At 41.4% G+C, this 19,839-nt stretch overlaps 1 long non-coding RNA gene across 4 annotated transcripts in view; it reads right to left on the bottom strand.

Moving 5' to 3' along the window:
* Nucleotides 1-19,174, bottom strand: part of LOC121824350 (uncharacterized) — a 52,323-nt gene extending 33,149 nt beyond the window's left edge. The window contains exons 1-4 of one of the 4 annotated variants that reach the window (XR_013046331.1): nucleotides 18,717-19,174; nucleotides 16,589-16,883; nucleotides 8,186-8,430; nucleotides 6,149-7,747 (exon numbers count right to left, since the gene is read on the bottom strand). This is a non-coding gene — a long non-coding RNA (uncharacterized LOC121824350). Of the gene's footprint in view, nucleotides 1-6,148; nucleotides 7,748-8,185; nucleotides 8,431-16,274; nucleotides 16,884-18,716 lie in introns of those variants that run through there. The other 3 variants (XR_013046332.1, XR_013046330.1, XR_006066200.2) reach the window with 3 other exon arrangements.
* Between the last annotated feature and the right edge of the window lie 665 nt (nucleotides 19,175-19,839).

The raw sequence follows: 19,839 nt of genomic DNA, 5'->3' as shown, positions 1-19,839 counted from the left end.
ATTTTCACACCTTATATACCTTGCTGCTTTCTGCCATTACTTCCTGGGATTAAAGGCATGAGTCACCATGCCTGCCTATTTCCAGTGTGGCCTTGAACTCACAGAGATCCGAATGGATCTCTGTCTCCCAAGTGATAGGATTAAAGGCGTGTGTGCCACCATTTTCTGGCCTCTGTATCTAGTGGCTGTTCTGCTCTCTGACCCCAGATAAGTTTATTGGGGTGCACAATATTTGGGGGAACACAATATCACCACATATTCTTACTTATGAATGCCAGGCTTTAGTTTAGCTTGTTTCTAGCCAACTTTTCTAACTTAAATTATCCCGTTTCTCTTTTACTATGTTTTGCCTCTGGGCTTTTTACCTTTCTTTCCTTCTTACTCCATGGCTGGCTGTGTGACTGCATGGCTGGTCCCTAATGTCCTCCTCTCCTTCTCTTTTCCCTTGCTCCTTGCTCTTCTCTCTGGAGCCTAGATTTCTCTTCCTGTTGAATCTCTCTGCCTAGCAGCCCCACATATTTCTCTCTCCTGCCTAGCTATTGGCCATTCAGCTCTTTATTAAACCAATTAGGTGTTTTAAACAGGCAGCAGAAGACAGCTTTACAGAGTTAGACAAATGCAACATAAAAGAATGCAACACATATTTGCAACATTAATATTCCACAGCATTCCACTACAGGCCAAAGTCCTTGAGTGAGTAAATGCAAGTGCCTGACTTTCAACCTGTTTTAGATTAATCCAAAGCTGCAGACTTATGGCCCTTGGATTGACACCTCAGGCATCTTGGCTGGTTAATTAAGCCTAAGTCTTGCCTTCACAGTATTCCAGAAATATTGTTTGTACTTCTCATTTGAGAACATGAAAGTGCATCTCTGATTTACAAGACTGAAGTCAAATTTTAATACATATAATAGCCCAGCTAGAGAATTCAGGAAATATCTAGTCAGTACCGTAGCATATTTGGCTCACAAACATTCAGCGATGTGTGAAAAACAACATTTTCATGACTAGAGCATTATGATAGTTGTAGCTACTAGGTCAAGTCCAGGGATGGTGCTAAGAATCCTTCAGTTCAAAGGACTCCACCCCTAACATAATTATCCAACCTAAATATTCACTATAGAGTCAATGTTGGAAAACACAGGTGTAGATAAGACAACCCACAGAAGAAAACAATCAACCGATAATTAACTATTTAAATTATATACAGGTATAAGGGGGAAAACAGATGGATCACAGAAAATGGTTCAAAGTGGGATGCTTCAAAGTCCAGGGACCACAACAGAAGCTTTGCAATTGGACAAATAAGCATTAAACACTAATCTACTCTTAACTAATCATGCAAATTAGGTAACAACTGTCCTTTGACTTTTTTTTATTATTTGGGGTTTTTTCTTCACTGTCACTTTTGATTTATTATAAGTATATTGGGGCTGGAGAGATGGCTCAGAGGTAAAGAGCACTGGCTGTTCTTCCAGAGGTCCTGAGTTCAATTCCCAGCAACCACATGGTGGCTCACAACCATCTACAATGAGATCTGGCTCCCTCTTCTGGCCTGCAGACAGAACACTCACTGTATACATAATAAATAAATAAGTCTTTTTTTAAATAAAGAAAGAAAAAAATAAATAAAAATAAATAAATAAAAATAAAATAAAAAACATATAAAAAATAAAAATAAATAAAAATTTAAAAAATAAATAAAAATAAAAATAAAAAGTATATTGGCCTTATAGAAAACTAATGGCAATTGAGAAGGTGTATACCTTGTCCCTACTGCTCCTGAGGTAATTGCCCTGGGAGAAGGTTTTACTTTCCTATGGTACAGGTCATGATGATATGACTAAAGTTTTGGGCTAGATTTAGTATGATGTTGATATTTTAACTATCTTAATGGCATAACAAGTCACAGAAAGGTCCCCAGCTTATCGCTATAGGAATGGTTGTACCCCAAGATGAACCCAGAAGAGAACCCCAGCCTCCTGCTGAGCCACTTCGGTTCCTTAGTAGATTTGGTGTCTTTTCTCGTAATATTCCTCTCATAAAGTCATAAGATTCCTCTTACCCACATTTTTTTTTAAAAAGTAGTTCTCAGTATGTTGCCTTAACTAGCTTGAAACTCACTGTGAAGACCAGGCTGGCTTTAGATTTGGGCCTGTCCTCCTACCATTGCCCCCAAGTGCTGGGACTGCACATATGCCCACCAGGTCTGAAGCTTAGCTTCATTGATTTTACAAGTGTGCCAACACCATGACACACAGAGAACCTAATCACTTCTCAGGCAAGCAGTTTCTCCCAACCTCCCCGACCTATGGCTTTCACTTCCCAGCAGGCCATGCTTTCCAGGGTTTTTTTTTTTTTTCCTTTTGGACCAGGAATCCAATTTCCTTTCATGACATCTGCACCATCAGAAGATCAGAAAGGTGGCTCTGAAGCCACCCATGGAGAAGCGTAGAGTTTTCCACTTAGGTTCAAATCCAGGCCAGTCTCAGCTCACAAGGTGGGATGCAATTAGGTCTTGGGGTTGAGAAAGAGGCCACTTGTTGAGGAATATTCCTTCACACTGTGTGAAAGAATGTGCCACTGTGATTGGTTTAATAAAGAGCTGAATGGCCTTTAGCTAAACAAGAAGAGGTTAGACATGATTCCTGGGGACAGAGAGCTCTGGGAAGAAGAAAGGAGGAGTCACCAGCCAGACATTAAGGAAACAGGATTGGCAGTACAAAGTAGAGGTAACTGAGCCTTGTAAAAGAGCATAGATTAAAAGATATGGGTTAATTTAATGGGGCTGGAAAGATGGCTCAGAGGTTAAGAGTACTAGCTGCTCATCCAGAGGACCTGAGTTCAGTTCCCAGCACCCACATGGTAGCTCAGACCTGCCTGTAACTCTAGTTCCAGGGGGTCTGACACCTTCACACCAGTGCACATAAGATAAACTTAAATAAATTGTTTTAAAAAGATATTAATTAATTTAAGTTATAAGTGCTAATGGGACAAGCCTAAGCTAAGGCCAAGCTTTCATAATTAATAATAAGTCTTTGTGTCATTTTTTTTTTTTTTGTGAGCTGGAAGCCCAAAGAAAACTCCATGTACATGTGGCACCCAATATCTAGCCACATAGATTCACACAAGGTCTGAGAAAGCTTAAAAAAAAAAAAAAAGTTGAGAACACAGAGTCAAACTCGGCTTCCTGGTGACTATAGTCTCTTGGTTACAGGGACATTGCTACATAGAGAGAAATGGCTACCGGATGTTGCCTTCAGGCTGGAGCCAGCAGCCAGTGCCATGTGCTAAGCTGAGCCAGGGTGGCAGCTGACACAGCAGTTTAAGATTTGTCTCACAAGATCAGAGAACACTCAGATGCTTAGCAAAGCCAGGTCCAGACACATAAAACCTCTCAAAAAATAAAATATGTTTTAAAATGTGTGTAGGCTAAAAGAGAAAAGAAAATGGGCATAGACAGTCATTTTTAAAAAGTTTAAAAGAGAGTAAAGTAATATACAAAATAAGCCACATAAGGATGGAAAATATTATAACACAAGGAGTTTGGGCCTTATGTGATGCTTTGTTAATTTTTAATTTTTTGAATACTAAGGAACAGAGAATGACAACTGCTGAAAGACATTGTATTGTGAAGGGGACTGCTGAATTAAACCAGGCTAGATACTTTAGGAATGCCTTAACTTTAAAATGCAAGTCAGAAAATATATTGCTTTGGGGAAGAGCTTATGCTTTTGTTTCCACAGAAAACAAAAGCCTGTGGATTCATTCAAGATTAAAGAGGATCGGATTTGATTTGGGGAGAACCCCTGAAAATTCTTGCTACAGACATAAAGAAATAACCCTAGAAAAACTACAAGGCAGGTGATGAATATTTTACCTGCTCAAGCATAAAACAAAAAATTATCTTTGACTAGCTTGTGTACAATACACAGTCCACACTTGTGTTACTGCAGATATGTGGGTTAACTTTGAAAGTTTGTCTGTTTTCAGAGCAAGGGGACCAGACACCAATGAAAATGGGTGGCCCGGGTGATCCAGCCTCTCAGAGTGCCTCTGTTGTAGTTTTCTCAGAGTTCTGCATCCAGAACAGCCTCGAGGCTGCTGGCTGAGATGGTCCAGACTCACAGACTAATCTAGCCAGGACAATGAATAAGCTTTGCACTTTCCCATTGCACAAAAACAAGACAACAAATGTTATGGCTAGCTCTCCCGGGACTTGATCATCCCAGCCAGATTTTCTCAGTGTCCCCTAAAGATGTTGTCATCCCCAGACAGCGGGAAGTAATATAGAGAACACAACGCCCATATTCCCAAGAGGTGGGGTGGATGATTTTTGGTCATTTGGTAGTTTATGGACATTTGTCGTCATTTGGGGTGGGTTGGTTACAAGTTGTTATTGGTCATAGTCAGGAAGAAAAGCTGAACAAAGGAGATTAGATTTGGGTATCTCTTTCTCAAGGAAAAAAGGGAGGATATAGTATAGAAATTATGAGATAAAAGGGTGCTACTAGCCTCAAATATTTTACATTGGTATAGATTTTTGTATATTGATACAAATTTACCAAATACAAATAGACTGGACATTGTAAATGTAATTTTTATATGATAATTTTTTTTATTGTATACAGTTTTATTGTGTTAGAGTTAAAACCTTTCTTTTTTTTTGTTTAGACAAAAAGGGGGAAATGTTGCTGCATATTCCTCTACACTGTGTGAAGATTTGCCACTGTGATTGGTTTAATAAAGAGCTGAATGGCCATTTGCTAAGCAGGAAGAGGTTAGGCAAGATTTCTGAGGACAGAGAGCTCTAGGAGGAAGAAAGGGGGAGTCACCAGCCAGACGCTGAGGAAGTGGAATGGGCAGTTGGAGTAAAGGTAACTGAGTCATATAAAAGAACATAGATTAAAAGATATGGGTTAATTTAAGGTGTAAGAGCCAATGGGACAAGCCTAAGATAAGGCCAAGCTTTCATAATTAATAAGTCTGCATGTCATTTTTTGTGAGCAGGTGGCCCAAAGAAAAATCTGTCTACAGCCCCTGGTAGAAACAAGCACTTTATGTGTACCACACTGCACCAGGCTGAACTGGCCAGCAATAATTTCCCCCCCTGGGAACCTTGAAATAGTTCCACTTTTCCCAAAAAAACACAAGCTGGAGTATCTGTGCCTTTTTTGGAAGAACTTCTGAGACAGTCATCCTAGGAAAATCTAGCATATCCCTTCATTGTCTGATGCAGCAACCCCACCACTGTTTACCCAAAGAAAATGAAACCAGTGTGCCCACCCTTGCATGACTATCAATAGTATTCACCATAGCAAACTCAAGTGTCTTTCCACAGATAAACTCAAGAAAATGTGGTGTGTATGAACACTGGGAAATGCTGTTCAACCATAAAAAAAAAAAAAAAAAAAAAAAAAAATGAAGTCCTGTCATTTACAGCAACGTGGGTGAAGCTGGAGGAAACCATGTTAATTGAAATAAAGCAGATACAAAAAGAAACCCAGATACTTCATGATCTTACTCATTTTCAGTCTTTAAAGATGGATATCATAAAGGAGATAACTAAATAGCCATCGTCTGGAGATAGGGATGTTAGCATAGAAGGTGAGGTAGGCAGAGATGAGCCAATGGCACAAGATTACAGCTAAGAGTAAATTCTGGTGTTGTGATGCATAATAGAGTAAGTAGCACAATGGTGCTGTGTGTTTCAAAACAACCAGAAGGCGGAACTTCCAGTGTTCTCCCCACAAAGAGATGACAAATGCTTGAAGTGGTGGGTATGCTAAATATCCTGAGTTATCATCACGATAAAGGTATGTGCTTTGAAATGTTGCATTGTACTCCATAAATACATACATAATTATTGTGTGTCAACCGAAAGTAAATGATGAGCAAGGATGGCACTGGCTTTTGGCAAAACAGTGGACAGATTTCTAGTGCTATCAGCCTACTACCTAGAGCAGAACCTTGCTGCACCACGATCCTGCCTCAGCTCATCTGTGTGACCAGGACCATCTGTGTGGGCCCTGCCTGGGCTTTCCATCATATCAAAAGTAGAATTTTATCGTTTTTTCTAATCTAAGTTAGCCCTATATACACTTATGCATGTGTGTGCATGCACACACACACACACACACACACACACACACACACACACACACACATGCATGCACAGTGGGATACGATATATATAGGATAGATCCATGAATGCACTTGACCATGTGGCAGCCTTATCCTTCTACATCCTTCTCTCAGAAGAAAGCTGTACACACCTGGGGTGTTCCTTGGTGATGTTTCAAAGGTGAAATAAAATGAGACTGTTTTTAAAGTCTGTTACTTGGTGACTGTCCCACCAAAGTCACTTAATAAACTATAGTTATAGAGTGTGGTGGTGCATGCTTATACTCCCAACACTAAGAAGACAAACTGGTGGGGATCCCTGGGGCTTGCTGGCCAGTCAGCCAGTCTATAGGAAAGTTCTAGGCCAATAAAATGATGTCTCAAAAAAAGTGGACAGTACCTGGGAAACAATATCCAAGGTGTCCTCTGACCTTCACATATATACTTGTGTATTGGCACACAGATAAACAGGCACAAACATAGTCATGCCCAAAAATAAAAGAGGAAAATGTGTTTAGTTGCCATTATGATGGTTATCCTTGTGGTTGTGCAATTTTGTCGACTGTAAAAATGCATATTCACTAATGTAACAGTGAACTAGGTTTGGTGAAAAAGTATCTATTTGAATGTTCTAGAGCAGCAGTTCTCAATCTGTGGGTCACGACTCCTTTCATGGGGGCCAAATATTAGATATTTATATGATTCATAACAGTAGCAAAATTATAGTTATGAAGTACCAATGGAATAATTTTATGGTTGGGGAGGAGGGTCACCACAACATGAAGAACTATATCCAAGGGTCACAGCATCAGGAATGTTGAAAACAACTGTTCTAGAGCAACAGAATACATAGAATGAATGCGTATTGAGAAGGACCATGTTAGTTTGCATAATACAGTCTGGACTGTCTTCATGTTGGAGAAACTAAGAACCCAGTTGCTTCCCAGTTTATCAGCCTAGTTGCCTGTCAGTCCCAATCTGGTGCTGAAGGCCTGGAGGATTCCTAGAGAGCCACTGCTCTTCGGGAGCTATTGAAAGGACAAAGGAGCTGTGCTCTAATATCAGTCAAGCTTTGTAGTAGCTGCCGCAGCAGCACCAGAGCAGGTAGACTTATCAGCAGAAGGCAGAAAGGCAATAAGCAAAGTGTTTTTCCTCTCCTACCTCCTTTTATCTGGGCTACCACCAGAAGGTGCTGCGCACCTTTAGGGTAGGTTGTCTCACTTCAAGTATCCTGATCAAGAAAACCCCTCACAGATGTGGCCAGCCACATATCACTTAGCTTATTCCAGAGCTGGTCAAGTTGACATAAGGATCACCATCATCCAGACAAGATCTTATCATTGACCACTCTTCCACAACTGGAGTCGTGCTCTCTACCATGTGAAAATGGGAACAAGCAGTGCAATTTCAAAGGGTGAAAAATGTCATACAGAAGAACACGATGTGCTGGATAATGACTGCTACCGTAGGGAAGGTAATTCTGTGTTCCAAGGAGATTTCCCAGAGAAAACTGCATTGGTGTTCAAAGCTGAATAGCAATAAGTCGGGTGAAGAAAGAATCGGACAGTGGAAGTTTCTAGGCCTAGAAATTGGCAAGTATAAAAATCTTGAGGTGAGGACACATCTGAAATGGAAAGAAAAGAGAAAAAAACAAATAACAAATGTGCTTTTGGTAATCACACTGGAGAATGGCTAAGATGGCATCAGAGACCAAAAAGGACCAGATCTGATGGGCACACGGGTCATACTAAGGGATGGAGATTTCCTCCCAAGTGCATTTGGAGTGACTGGCATGGAAAGCCAAGGTGAGTTTTAAGCAGGCAGATGATGGGGTTTGACTCTGATTTTTAAAAATGTCCTTTTTAAAGATTTTGTGTCCTTTTTAAAGGTTTTGTGTATGTATGTATGCCACAAAGTGCATGTGAATGTCATAAGACAGCCTGCAGGAGTTAGTTCGTTCCTGCACCATGTGGGTAACAGGACTCGAACTCGTGTAGTCAGGCACCTTTACCCACTGAGCCATTTTGCTATCCATAAAAAAAAAGTGCAGTTTCAGACTTACCATAAAAAAGCAAAATTCAGAACAAGAAGAACCTTATAAAGAGAATAACACAGTAACCCAGGGTGGACTGACGGCAGCGTAAACAACGAACATTTCACACTCTCCTTTCCCGGGTTGTTACGATGAAGCACTGAGCTCACAGATATGCAATTAGGACAGTCTCTGGCATCAAGTCGATCCTCAAATTATTTTAATTCTCTTCTTCTAACTCTGTTCACAGCCGAGATCTCCATTTCCTCCAAAGGCTGTAAAAAGGCAGACACAACGCATGTAACCGTGGGTGCCAGAAACCTGAATTCTCATCAGCGGAATGTTGATACAGCAACATTATAATAAGTCCAAGCAAATGCCAGTTTGAGGCTGGTGCATATTGCTTTGTATTACCATCCTGTTAACTCTCCAAAAACTATTATGCTTGAACACTGTAAATTCGGTTTTTAAAAGTAGCACGGGAACATAATGTGTTTGGAATTCACACTCTAGGATCACTGTTCTCCTCTAGTCCAAGGAGAAGATTTTAAAACTTGCAATTTAAACCTACACCAGACTTGTCCTGCAGTTAATGCTGAAGGCACAATCTAGCTGAATTAAAGCTGCATGCTTTGCCACTATCAGCTAATGGATACTGTAAAAGGGTTTTTATAAAATACATGCAAGGAATACAACATTAGATGCAATTCAGAAGAAGGATAAGTGTAATGGATGCTGGAGAGACTCTGGATTAGAGTTCCCACAATGCCGCAGGAAACAAGGGAGCACCATGGAATGAGTAAGGAGCTAAGCTCTGAAGCGACCTCCTGGACTGGTTCCACCCTCTCCTCAGTGATTCTCCTGTGTGTGACAGGAGACCTTCTTAACCTCTCTGAAGTCAGTTCCCTTGTAGGTGGGTTGCCAACATAAAATCCCCTCCCTGATCAGATCATTTTTATACATATCATCTGTGTAAAGTGTTTAGCGGGGCGCTGGCATGAAGTTGAAAGAACCATGCTTGTCTTTATTGCCCTCCAGTACCCAGAGGCTCAGCCGAAGAAACTGGTATTATTTATTCTGGAATTGAGATGACTGAGTGCGTAATTTAGATTTTCATGATGAAAAAAAGAATACCACAATGTACTGAGTCCTCGGGGCCTAGATGTTGTGCCAAGGATTTATGTTTTTTAAAAAGAATGAGAAAACAAAAAAATCATCCCCCAGCTTCTGAAGCTGGCCTGGCATTCACGGTACAGTCTTGCTGTATTCTGTAAGACGTACACCATCTAACAGAACACCAACCTCAGGCCAGGTGGCTGAAACCATGATAGACTGAGACAAAGCCAAGCCACTTCATAACTTTGTCCAAGCCGAGACAAAAGTAAGATCACCCATGGTGCTACTCTAAAGCTGTAGCACATCCTTCTGGTGCCTACAGTGAATGAAAACTGCCTATTTAATGACTCCAGCTTTCCACCCACGCCAGTGTCCATTTACTGAGTTTCTACACGTAAGATTGTCTCTGCTTTCTGAAAGTATCTAATAGAGAGCAATCCCTCCCTTCCATAAACCACACACTCAAAGCCCAAATTCGGTGCTGGGATCGATACAACAACTTTTGTTTTGTTTTTTTTTTCGAGACAGGGTTTCTTTCTCTGTGTAGCTTTGCGCCTTTCTTGGAACTCACTCTGTAGCCCAGGCTGGCCTCGAACTCACAGAGATCCGCTTGGCTCTGTCTCCTAAGTGCTGGTATTAAAGGCATGTGCCACCACTGCCCGGCACAACAACTTCTTATTGAGATACACACAGTTGCCCAGATACCTTATTGCCTGGTGTACTTTGTTTACCCAGGGGTCTTTAGTCATTTACTCCTCTGCAAGCCTGTATGTCATAGTATTGCTAGGGAGCAGCAGAGGGAATCAAGTTGATTACACAATTCACCCAAGATCCCTACATAGAAAATGTCACAAGACAAAAGCTCAGACTCAACGCACCTTAGCGCTCAGGAGGTTGGAGGCAGGAGGATTGTCAGAACATTAAGGCCCACAGTTTCCTCCTCATGAATAGAGATGATTCAAATGAAGACTGAGTGAGACAATGGTCTGCATTAGACAGGGGAGAGATCTCTCTATAGGGAGGAGGAAATAGGGTTCTGACAACGGACTGACTGTCCTGCCAATAAAGAACTATTTTATTAAAATAATATAAGGATAGTAAAGAAATAAACATTCATGACTTTGGAAAATGCCAAGCACTTTGGGGGTCAGGCAAAGAAAGAAGGATTAAGCCAGGGGGAGGGGGGTGCGACAGGCAGGCAGACAGACAGACAGAAATCCCATGCCTATAACTCCATATCTCCACAATTGGTTCAGGTATGGTGGCCAAAGACTGGTTGGTACTGACACTGCCTGTGAAGACACGGAAGTCACTGTAGCCAACATTATCTTTTAAGTGATCAGAGGCACTTGTTCGTATTAACAAAGGAAAATTGATTTTTTTAATATTTCAAGTATATCCTAGTAATTGAGTAATATACGATTAGGGCTTTTTTTTTTCCAGGCCAAAGAGAGGATAGCAGGCAAGTGCACATTTAATGGGGAAAATATATAGCTTGCACACTTTAAAAATAAAACCTAACAGTTTGCATATTTAGCACCTCTCAGGCAAGAATCTCAGAGTGTTTTATCAAAATGAATTACACCTCCTCCCCTTCCCCCGGCACTCATGAAGAAGCTCGGTTCACGATTGCCAGAAAAGGCTCGTGAGAGCAGGAGAGTCCTGCAGCTCACAGAGAAGTGGACTTCGTCCTGAGAGGTCTTGGGGTGAGCTTCTAACAGGCGCTCACAGGCAATCCAGTTTCCAGAGAAGTGATCGTCTTTCTTCAGTCGGGCCCTCTCTCCGCCACCTCTGTCCCTCTTGGCTACTCTAACCCGGTTTCTCCCTCCCCTCGCCTTCCCATCTTCCCCCTTAACTCAGGGAGAGCAATCATTTAGTTTTCCGTGCATTTCTTTGCACTGTCTCCAGGGGAAGAGAAGGAAAGGAGAAATTCAAAGAAGGAGGTGCGCTTTGAAAACCCTGCCCTTGAAGGAGGAATGGACAAGGTGATGAGACCCTCGTGGGGCCCCAGTAGGCTTTATCTTACCTAAGTTTTGTAGAATTCACGTATTTAGGGGGGAAAAGTTGAACACTGAATTATCTAAGAATATTCAAGTGATATAGCAATGAATCAAACAGACAAATCACTGCTTTCAAAGGGGCACACATCTGAGACGGCGAAACCAAAAAAACAAAATAATTGAGGCAAATCTATTATACTAAAATGAGCAAAATGCTATGGGATGCAGTAGAAATGGATGATAAATAGAAATCCCAGAGGTGAGCTTTCTGAATGAGGTGGCTCTGAAATAACTTCCAAGTCAGGCACAGTAGCTCACACTCTTAATACTAATAACGGGGAGGGTGGGGCAGGAGCATTACCATGAGCTCTAGGCCAGTCTGAGCTACAGAGTGAAACTGTCTCGGGAAGAAGGAGAGTCCTCACTAACGTCATATTTTAAGCGACGATGAGAAGGAATCAAGGGAAGTGTCTGTAAAACAAGCAGGACAGAAAGAAGGGGTGTCGAGGAGCAGACTATCAGCAGACAGTTCCCAGAGTGAGCCTGAAGTAGGAAAACTAGGAGACAAGAAGGAGCAGAGGAGAAAACCAGAGCAGGAGTTGGTAGCTTGTGTGCGATCCTCTGGACTACAGAGATGAAGCCCTTGGCTTTTGTACCACCTCAAATGCGTAGATTTAGTGCATAATGCTGTTTTTTTCTGTTCTTGGAATTCACAGCTCTCTCTCTCTCTCTCTCTCTCTCTCTCTCTCTCTCTCTCTCTCTCTCTCTCTGTCCCTCTCTCGCTCTCTCTCTGAATGTCCTTCTGCAATACTAGCTGCCAAGCCCCAGAAAAGTCCACAGAACATCTTACTCTACATCTGCAGTAGGCACCTAACTCACTGAGGCCTACATAAGTATCTGTGTTAACCTGTTGATTTCATTTCAACAGATGTCATTTCAAAGCATCAAAGTCGTGTCAAATACAGGTACCTCAAAAAGTGGTTTGACCAAAGTCTGGATTTATTCACATGAAATGAAGTCAAGCATAAATAAGAATGATGGTTATTATCATCAATAATCATTTTAGGGGCTGAGGCTGAGAAGGGAATGGTATTGACAACCCCCCAAAAATGTTATCCACCATGCAACTTTTAGAATTATTATATATTGAAAAATTCTAGTATGTAATTGCCAGGAAAGCTATTTAAAGCAGAAATATGAGATTTAGAGTGCCAAAGGTGTAAACAACTTTAATCTGTTAATTTATTGCACATGTCTCTTAGAGCCAAGTTTTAGTTTAAGATTAGATCTTGGATATTTTTGTGTTTCTACAAATGAAACAAAAAAAATTTAAACTCAAGCGCTAAGCACTTTCCATCTTTCTGATGTCCCCCTATCTCTTTTGAAACCAGGGTGATTCTACAGCTTAAGCACTGTTGACCTATACATCATGGCTTTCCCTTGAAAGGCACTCTGAAGTTTGAAAGACTATGGGGGTACTCACCAATGTCTGCATTCCATCACCAGGTCACTTGGTAACAGGTTTGCTATAGAAACTATAGAAATGGGAGTTACTTTTTAATTACTCTGACAGCAAATGTGGTTTCCATTAAGAAAGATGATTCGTGGCCACTAGACAAGGAAAACCATCCATCCATTCATACAGAGAAGAGGTGTGAAAGCATGTAATAAACCTCATATTACATACTAGATCCAATTACCTGCAGCTTTCCTTTGCTTGCAATTCATATCCTACCTCTGCTTGGCAACCTATCTTATTCTGACCACTCACTCAATCCCTGACTATATGAGGGAGAGCCACAATAAAAATTGAGGCCCGATCAAGTATTTTTTTTTCAAAGATGATTCAGTACCCAAGGTATGTCACTTTTGAATAGGCCAATGTTCTCAAACTTTCCCAAAAGGCGCTGCCACCTCTGCTCCTAAGAAACACTATTCTCCAGTTACACCAACCATGAAACGTGACCTTTCTCTCCAGCTGGCACTGGGGTTTAGCCATAACCATTAAAAAGGTACAGGTGTGCTGACAATTCAAGCTAGCAGGAGAGAGGCATGATGTGAGACAGGGGGATGGGAAAGGGAAACTTACAGGAAGGCTTGCACAAAATTGAATCCTTAATATAATCTTAATAATGTCAGCTCTTTCAGCCAAATATTTGACCTCCCCTCTTCCCTTCACAATGTCATAATTGACTGAGAGCTTATGTAAAGCCATATTTCAGGGATATTGGAGGATTTTAATGTACATATTCAAGAATTTGCTACATGTGTAACTAGCCCAAATTTGACTCTACATTGTCGACTGTAATCACCATGTCTGCAGAACAAGGAAATATTCAGGGCTGACTCTCAAACAGGGAAGAAGCTTCAAATGGTCAGCTGACAGGGCAGAAATGAGAGCCATGACAAGGAAGGGAGGCAGATTTCATTTCCATTTATAAAAGAACTTGACTAGGGGACTGACCAAGAGCAGGGGACTCACTTCAGAAGACTTTGTTTCCCTTGGGGTGTTCTAAAAAGCAACGAGTAGCCAGTCATTCAAGAATGTCTGAGGAGTAGCCCTAGATGACCCAAAGGACATCCTCAACGTCTACCATTTTATTTCAGGTCCCAGATCTGGTGGGGACCAGAGACTCTCCTCTCTTCTAAGAACGTTCAGAAACTGCTGCTGCTGCTGCTGCTGCTGCTGCTGCTGCTGCTGCTGCTATGCATGAACCACACTTTAGAACATTGGAAATTGGGTACAGACTCACAGCAGAACCCGTCAACCTAATCAGCTTCATCACGCATTCAAGTTACTAAAAATTAAAGCAAGTGTTAGCTGTGCATGTGCTTTCCTAGGTAAACATCCTCAACACTCCTCAGAGTTTCCAAAGAATCTGTGCACCAGTTAGAAAGGAGAGGCCAAGACCACTATTCTTCTACTGTTCTCCACCCTCTCACCACGGGCTCCTACACATCCATCTAGCAGGCTTACCCAAAATGACATTTTCGTGCCCCGTAGGGATTTCCAGATACCTGGAATAGTCCTAGAGCTCCATCCAAAAGGCTTTAGATTGATGATTGGAAAACAGTGGACACAGAAAATTATTTGAGAAAGCAGATGGACTGGAGTTTGAATGTTAGCTCTTCCACAGGATGGGGCAGTTTTCAATACTTCAGCTTTCCTCTATAAGACCTGTGTGTACTTTCTTCTAAGACAATCAAATAACTAGTACTAAATTCCTGGCATGCGATGTTTAGAGAATCAGTTAGTTAACTGTTCCCTTCCTCTTCATTACATAGGAGGATAAATTAACAAGTAAATCATGAATAAATAATTTAAGATAAGAAATTAAGGTCATACTGAAAGAAGCATGTTTCTAGTCTGGAATTCAGGAAAATAAGAAAGGTATCTAGTTTTTAAAGACATATAGGTAGTTTTCTGTAGAGCCTTAAAATAGACTAGAACTGAAAGCTTTGGAGGACTTTCAAAGGAAAAATAAGGAATTATTACACCACATTTCCACCTTTCTTGCTTTGAAGAAATTGTGTTAGAAAACGCTTGCTATCCAAGAACTCTCAGCAAATATGTATCTAATTTTAATACAACACTATAAAACTGTCTGGAAAGTTTAAACTAGTTATTAACAGACGCTGAGTGGGAGAAATAGTCTCCAGGGGTAAAACGATTTCCCATGAGAAGAAGTGGGCTTAGGGTCTCCTGGTCAGATGCCTCTCAGATGTGACACCATAAAAATGCCACTAGGTTCCTTATCAGGGAACTGCGTGGTCCTCACCAGTACATTTTTCAATGAGCCTCAGCACAACTCACAACTGTGGAACCAATGTAAAATGTTCCCCCATGGTTTCATGCTCCATGTGACTTAACACCTCCTTTTGTCCCAGAAAGCTAAGCATTTCAGAGATTTCATGGCCCCAACACAGGTTCTAAAGGTGTCTTTCTAGTCTGTCGCATGCTGTTTTTTAAAACCACTAGAAGAGTTTAGAAGAAAGGCAATCTCTTTGGACCATTTGTCATATAATGAGAGTTCACAGCTCTCATTATATCTTCTTCTAAAACACTCTTGCCCCTCAAGGATAAATTTTTCCATTTCTGATAAAGTCCTTGTCCAACCCAAATTACAAAGAAAGGAAGTCCTGAGGGTAAAATGTGTTTACTGATTTTTTTTTTCCACGTAACATCTTCAAAGAAGTTGAAAGGAAGGAAGAACTGACCCTAAGGATATCTTCTGGAGTAATTTTTAAAAATACTGTGACATTTTGCTCCTCCAACAATTTTTTATCTCTGAGGAAGTTGAAGCAATACTGAAGAAGATTCTACCTCCCAAAGCAAACGTTCATCCCAAAGAGCTCTGCTTGCTTGTCTAATATAAAGATCATCTGTGGAGTCATTTTTATACCCCCAAGATTCACATTAAAGCCAGTTTAAAAATAATTTGCCATTTACATATGTTTTCACTAGATTGAAAGTCATACGTTCTTTCACCCTTACCATCCCAGCAGCAAAGACAGAATCACATTATCTTAGGAGGGGTTCATTCGGCAAGACCCAGTGCTAGGCCTCTGAATGAGATATGTTTCTCATGGTGAAGGGTTAAAAGAGGACACGAAGCTACCCTCTGGAAGTCATTAAGTTACAAAGCCCCAAGAAGATAAAAGTTTCCATTTTCTAAAATGTAAATCAAAAACATATTCATTAGTATTGCAAAACAAACATGCAAATCTTCCCCACTTGAAAAGCTCGGCTAAATATGTACAAGAGCTAAACCCAAAAATACATCTGGTCCTCAGTTACAGAGCTTGCTTTTTTGGTTTTATCTAAAGAGTTTGTCTGTCCTCCATGGTTGGCTTCTTGGATTATTGCAATTCATAATAAGCCTTTTAGCTAAGGATGAAATAAACAAAGATAAAGTCTATGTCCTAGTTTTAAATGGTCCAGATGGGATGATTTTTCCATATGCTTAGCACACCCACTGTTTATTAATCATGGCTAGCAGAGCTTAGAGGATTACAGGGTTTATTGCTTGAGCAAGGGTTGAAATTTACAGTTTGTGTAATCTCCGCACACCTTTTAAAATATTCTATCTTTTCTGGGTTGTTCTTTGTGCTTAACTCAGGTTGGGTGTCTGTCCAAATCTGGATGCGTGGGTCTCTGCAGCTGTGTCTGAGTGGGACATTATCAGGAGGCGGAGGTTCTCAGCCAACTGATCAAGAGGAGGCTTTTGTGCCCAAATTTGGAGACAATATCAGTCTTAAGGAATGTGTTACATCATAACAATGACAATGTGGGTAAAACTGGCAATACTTGACTCACCACCCTTTACAATGATTTACTTAGCGTCTGGCAATCTGTTCTTCATATGATGTTTGGTTCTCATAAACAGTTTCAACATGGGAGAGTACGGTGTCAAGATAACAGTCATATCATTCGTCATTGCAGAACATCTACAGAGCTTGCCAAGAAAATAAGGTCCTTTTATCTTGCGAGTCTTAGGGGTCCTTGCTTTCTGGAGATGGTTTCTCCTCAGCGTGCTGCATTGTCCTTTGAAACCTGATCGTCACCGCCTTCGTAGCGATGCCATGTCCGTGTGTCGTGAGTGAGATGGAGTCTGTGAAGGGTCGGCAGAGAGAGGAGACACTGAGGAGTCACAGAGAGGGGAGAAACCCCAAAATAAGTCAACGGAGCAACAAAGATGCCCTCACTTTGAACCTGCCATTTTTGCAATGGACACAGTCTTACATGAGAGGGACGGATCTGTTTTCATAAGTGGACCAAGGTCTTCACCATAGCTTAGTTGTAAAATGGTTAAAACAACAATGTGGGAGGTAAGAAGGAGAAATCTCTGTCTTTTTATGTGACAATCACAGTCTCCCGTGGATTCATGGGGAATCTGACAGAAGGCTTCCATATTTGGAACACCCCTAGAACTTGGAAGAAGAAAAAAGGGGGGAATATTCTTTAAGTTTTCTTTTAATAGAATTGGTTAAGACAGTTAATGTTGAAAATGTTCTATTAATCATGGATGCTTTTTATAGTATTTCTACATGCGTTCTGAGATGTGGTTTTATATCTTCAGCAAATGGAGAATGGAAGACCACTAAAAAACATAAGAATTGGCAGCTGTGGGTACAAAAAAACCTGAATATTCAGCCCTTCAAAAAAGACTTTGAAATCGCTCTGCTGGAGCCTTGTGTATAATAATTAAGTTCTGAACAGGAATCTGGTATGATATCCTACAGTATACTATGGGCCTATAGCACATGCCCTTATAAATTAAAACAGAGAACTGGTGCTCCGAAACCAATATTTTGCAGTAGTGCTACCTAAAGAATGAGCATTATGTCCATGGACAGAAACAGTCTAAATTGAACTTGGAAATCAATTATATGGCCAGATGATATATGACATCTATACAGAGAACACCCCCCCCCCAATATCTCACCAAGTCATTCATTTAAAGCATTGTTCTTGGGCAAATCGGTGCCAGGGAAAAACAAAGCCCACTTTCCTAGGCAGAGACTAAAGATATGCTGTGTGACTAACCAAGCAAGACACAGCTTGACTCTTTAGAGACTATAGTACATACAGAGCCTATGTCAAAAGTCAGACAGACCTGTCAGTTGCAGAGCTTAGTCACTCTACAGTGGAAATGAAAAAGATTCTAGAGCAGTGGTTCTCTATCTTCCCAATGCTGCAACCCTTTGACACAATTCCTCATGCTGTGGTGACCCCCAACCATAAAATTACTTTTATTGCTACTTCATAACTGTAACTTCGCTACTGTTATGAACACAAGGTAAATGTCTGTGCTTTCTAATGGCGACCCCTGTGAAAGGATTGTTCGACCAACAAAGGGGTCGCAACCCACAGGTTGAGAATCGACGTTCTAGATGGCCAACAGCAAGTGGTTCTTAAAGAATCTCTAACACACACACAGTGAACTGCTAAAGCTTCAGGGATTGGCAGGAAAGCACAGAGAAGACCTGGCTCCTTTGTAAGTGTGGTGGCCCCACCAAAGCTGTCCCTAGGCAAAGGAATGTTTGGCTACCGCTGAGTAGCAAATATTTCAGCAGCTTAACCAGCATGCAGGAGAGCTCTGTTTATAGCTTCCATCCTCAAAGTAATTATCTAGGTAGATGGCTCCCTCAGAAAATGACTCAGCTGTTTTTCTTGCTGAGTAAATGGCTAAACTCAGCGATTGCTCAAAGCAAGAGAAAATTGTGGAAGAGTGATTGGACAGTGTTTCCGTAACTATATTTACAACAGCTGGGTCAGAAAGGCCACCCTCCTGCGTGAACTGGTGGACTTTCCTTCAAACCCAAGAGCTCCCTTCCCTAGCTGCTACCCAGAAATCCCCCACATCTCCTTTGTGCCCGGCATCTTCATCTAGCCATGTGCTACTCACCAGTCTGTGTGCTCTCCCTCCCAAGGATGCTCTCACCTGAGTCCTCACTTCTGCTTCCAGCTGTGTCCTTCTGGGTCTGCTGCTCTCCGTCTTCCTGGGTTCCTGCAGCACCTGGAGAAAGTCCAGGTTCCTAGTCTGTCCCCGGCCATCCATGCTGCAGCATGCTGTAGACCACTAGCCAGAGCAATGTTCCCCCCAAAATCAATTTCACTCTGTCACAGTTGAGCTAAAAGTGGGCAGATGTTTCCCACTAAGCACAAGAAAAGCCAGATTTAAGTGAGTGGCATTCCAACTCCAGCTACTGCCATTCCAGCTAGTTCCCTTTATCACGCCACATAAATTTCTAACCTCAGCCCCCTCACTCTCCCTCTCTTTGTCCAGGTCCTCCCCATCCTCTGTTCTGTCTAGTTCAGGTCCACCCGGCTTCACCAGGCCTTCCCACAGTCTCAGTCATCTTGATGCCTGTCTTCTCTGGACCAGTAAAACTTAGTCTGACTCACTATAAACACAATGTCGCAGCCGTGTGCTGCCGAGTCGCTATCAGCAGCTTCATGTCTGTTTTCTTTTCAGAGTCCATGCTCAGAGATGGCAAGGATGATTTCTAACTGTGCAGGCGACAGTGAGTGCCTATTGCATGCCAGGCACAATGTTAGGCCCCGGCACTGAGCTCTGTCTCTGGAATATAAACTCCACCCGACACATATTGGTACCTGGCAAAATGAACCGGTAACATGGTTCTCTGGGTTTTAGTGCCTAGATCAGCCTTCACTGCTCAGCTTTGAAGATAATTCAAACACAACCCTGGAAGCCCTAATAAACAGACACTTTAAGATGTATCCAAGTCAATGGCCCAAAAGGTTCTGCTAAAATGAATACATTCCCCTATCATCTCCGAATTGGGTCTCTAGTTTCATTGAACAGTTTTTTTTACAAAAAAAAATGAACATTTGTGATATTTCATTATTTTACTAGGATTTTCCATGGTTACACCCATGAGTTACAGACACTTGTGAGGACTTCCCAAGAGAACTGGCCCAAACTCAAAGTTTCTGTGTGATTTTTTTTTTTCATACAAAATGCCTGACTAGGTTGCACCTATTAATAGCAGTTATTTTCAACTTTCCATGCTTTCCATAAATAAGGTTACCCCAAACCACTT

This window comes from Peromyscus maniculatus, chromosome 20, assembly GCF_049852395.1.
Source record: "Peromyscus maniculatus bairdii isolate BWxNUB_F1_BW_parent chromosome 20, HU_Pman_BW_mat_3.1, whole genome shotgun sequence".
Classification (NCBI taxonomy): domain Eukaryota; kingdom Metazoa; phylum Chordata; class Mammalia; order Rodentia; family Cricetidae; genus Peromyscus; species Peromyscus maniculatus.
The sequence above is the reverse complement of the archived record's forward strand: the minus strand, read 5'-3'. Positions and strand labels throughout refer to the sequence as shown.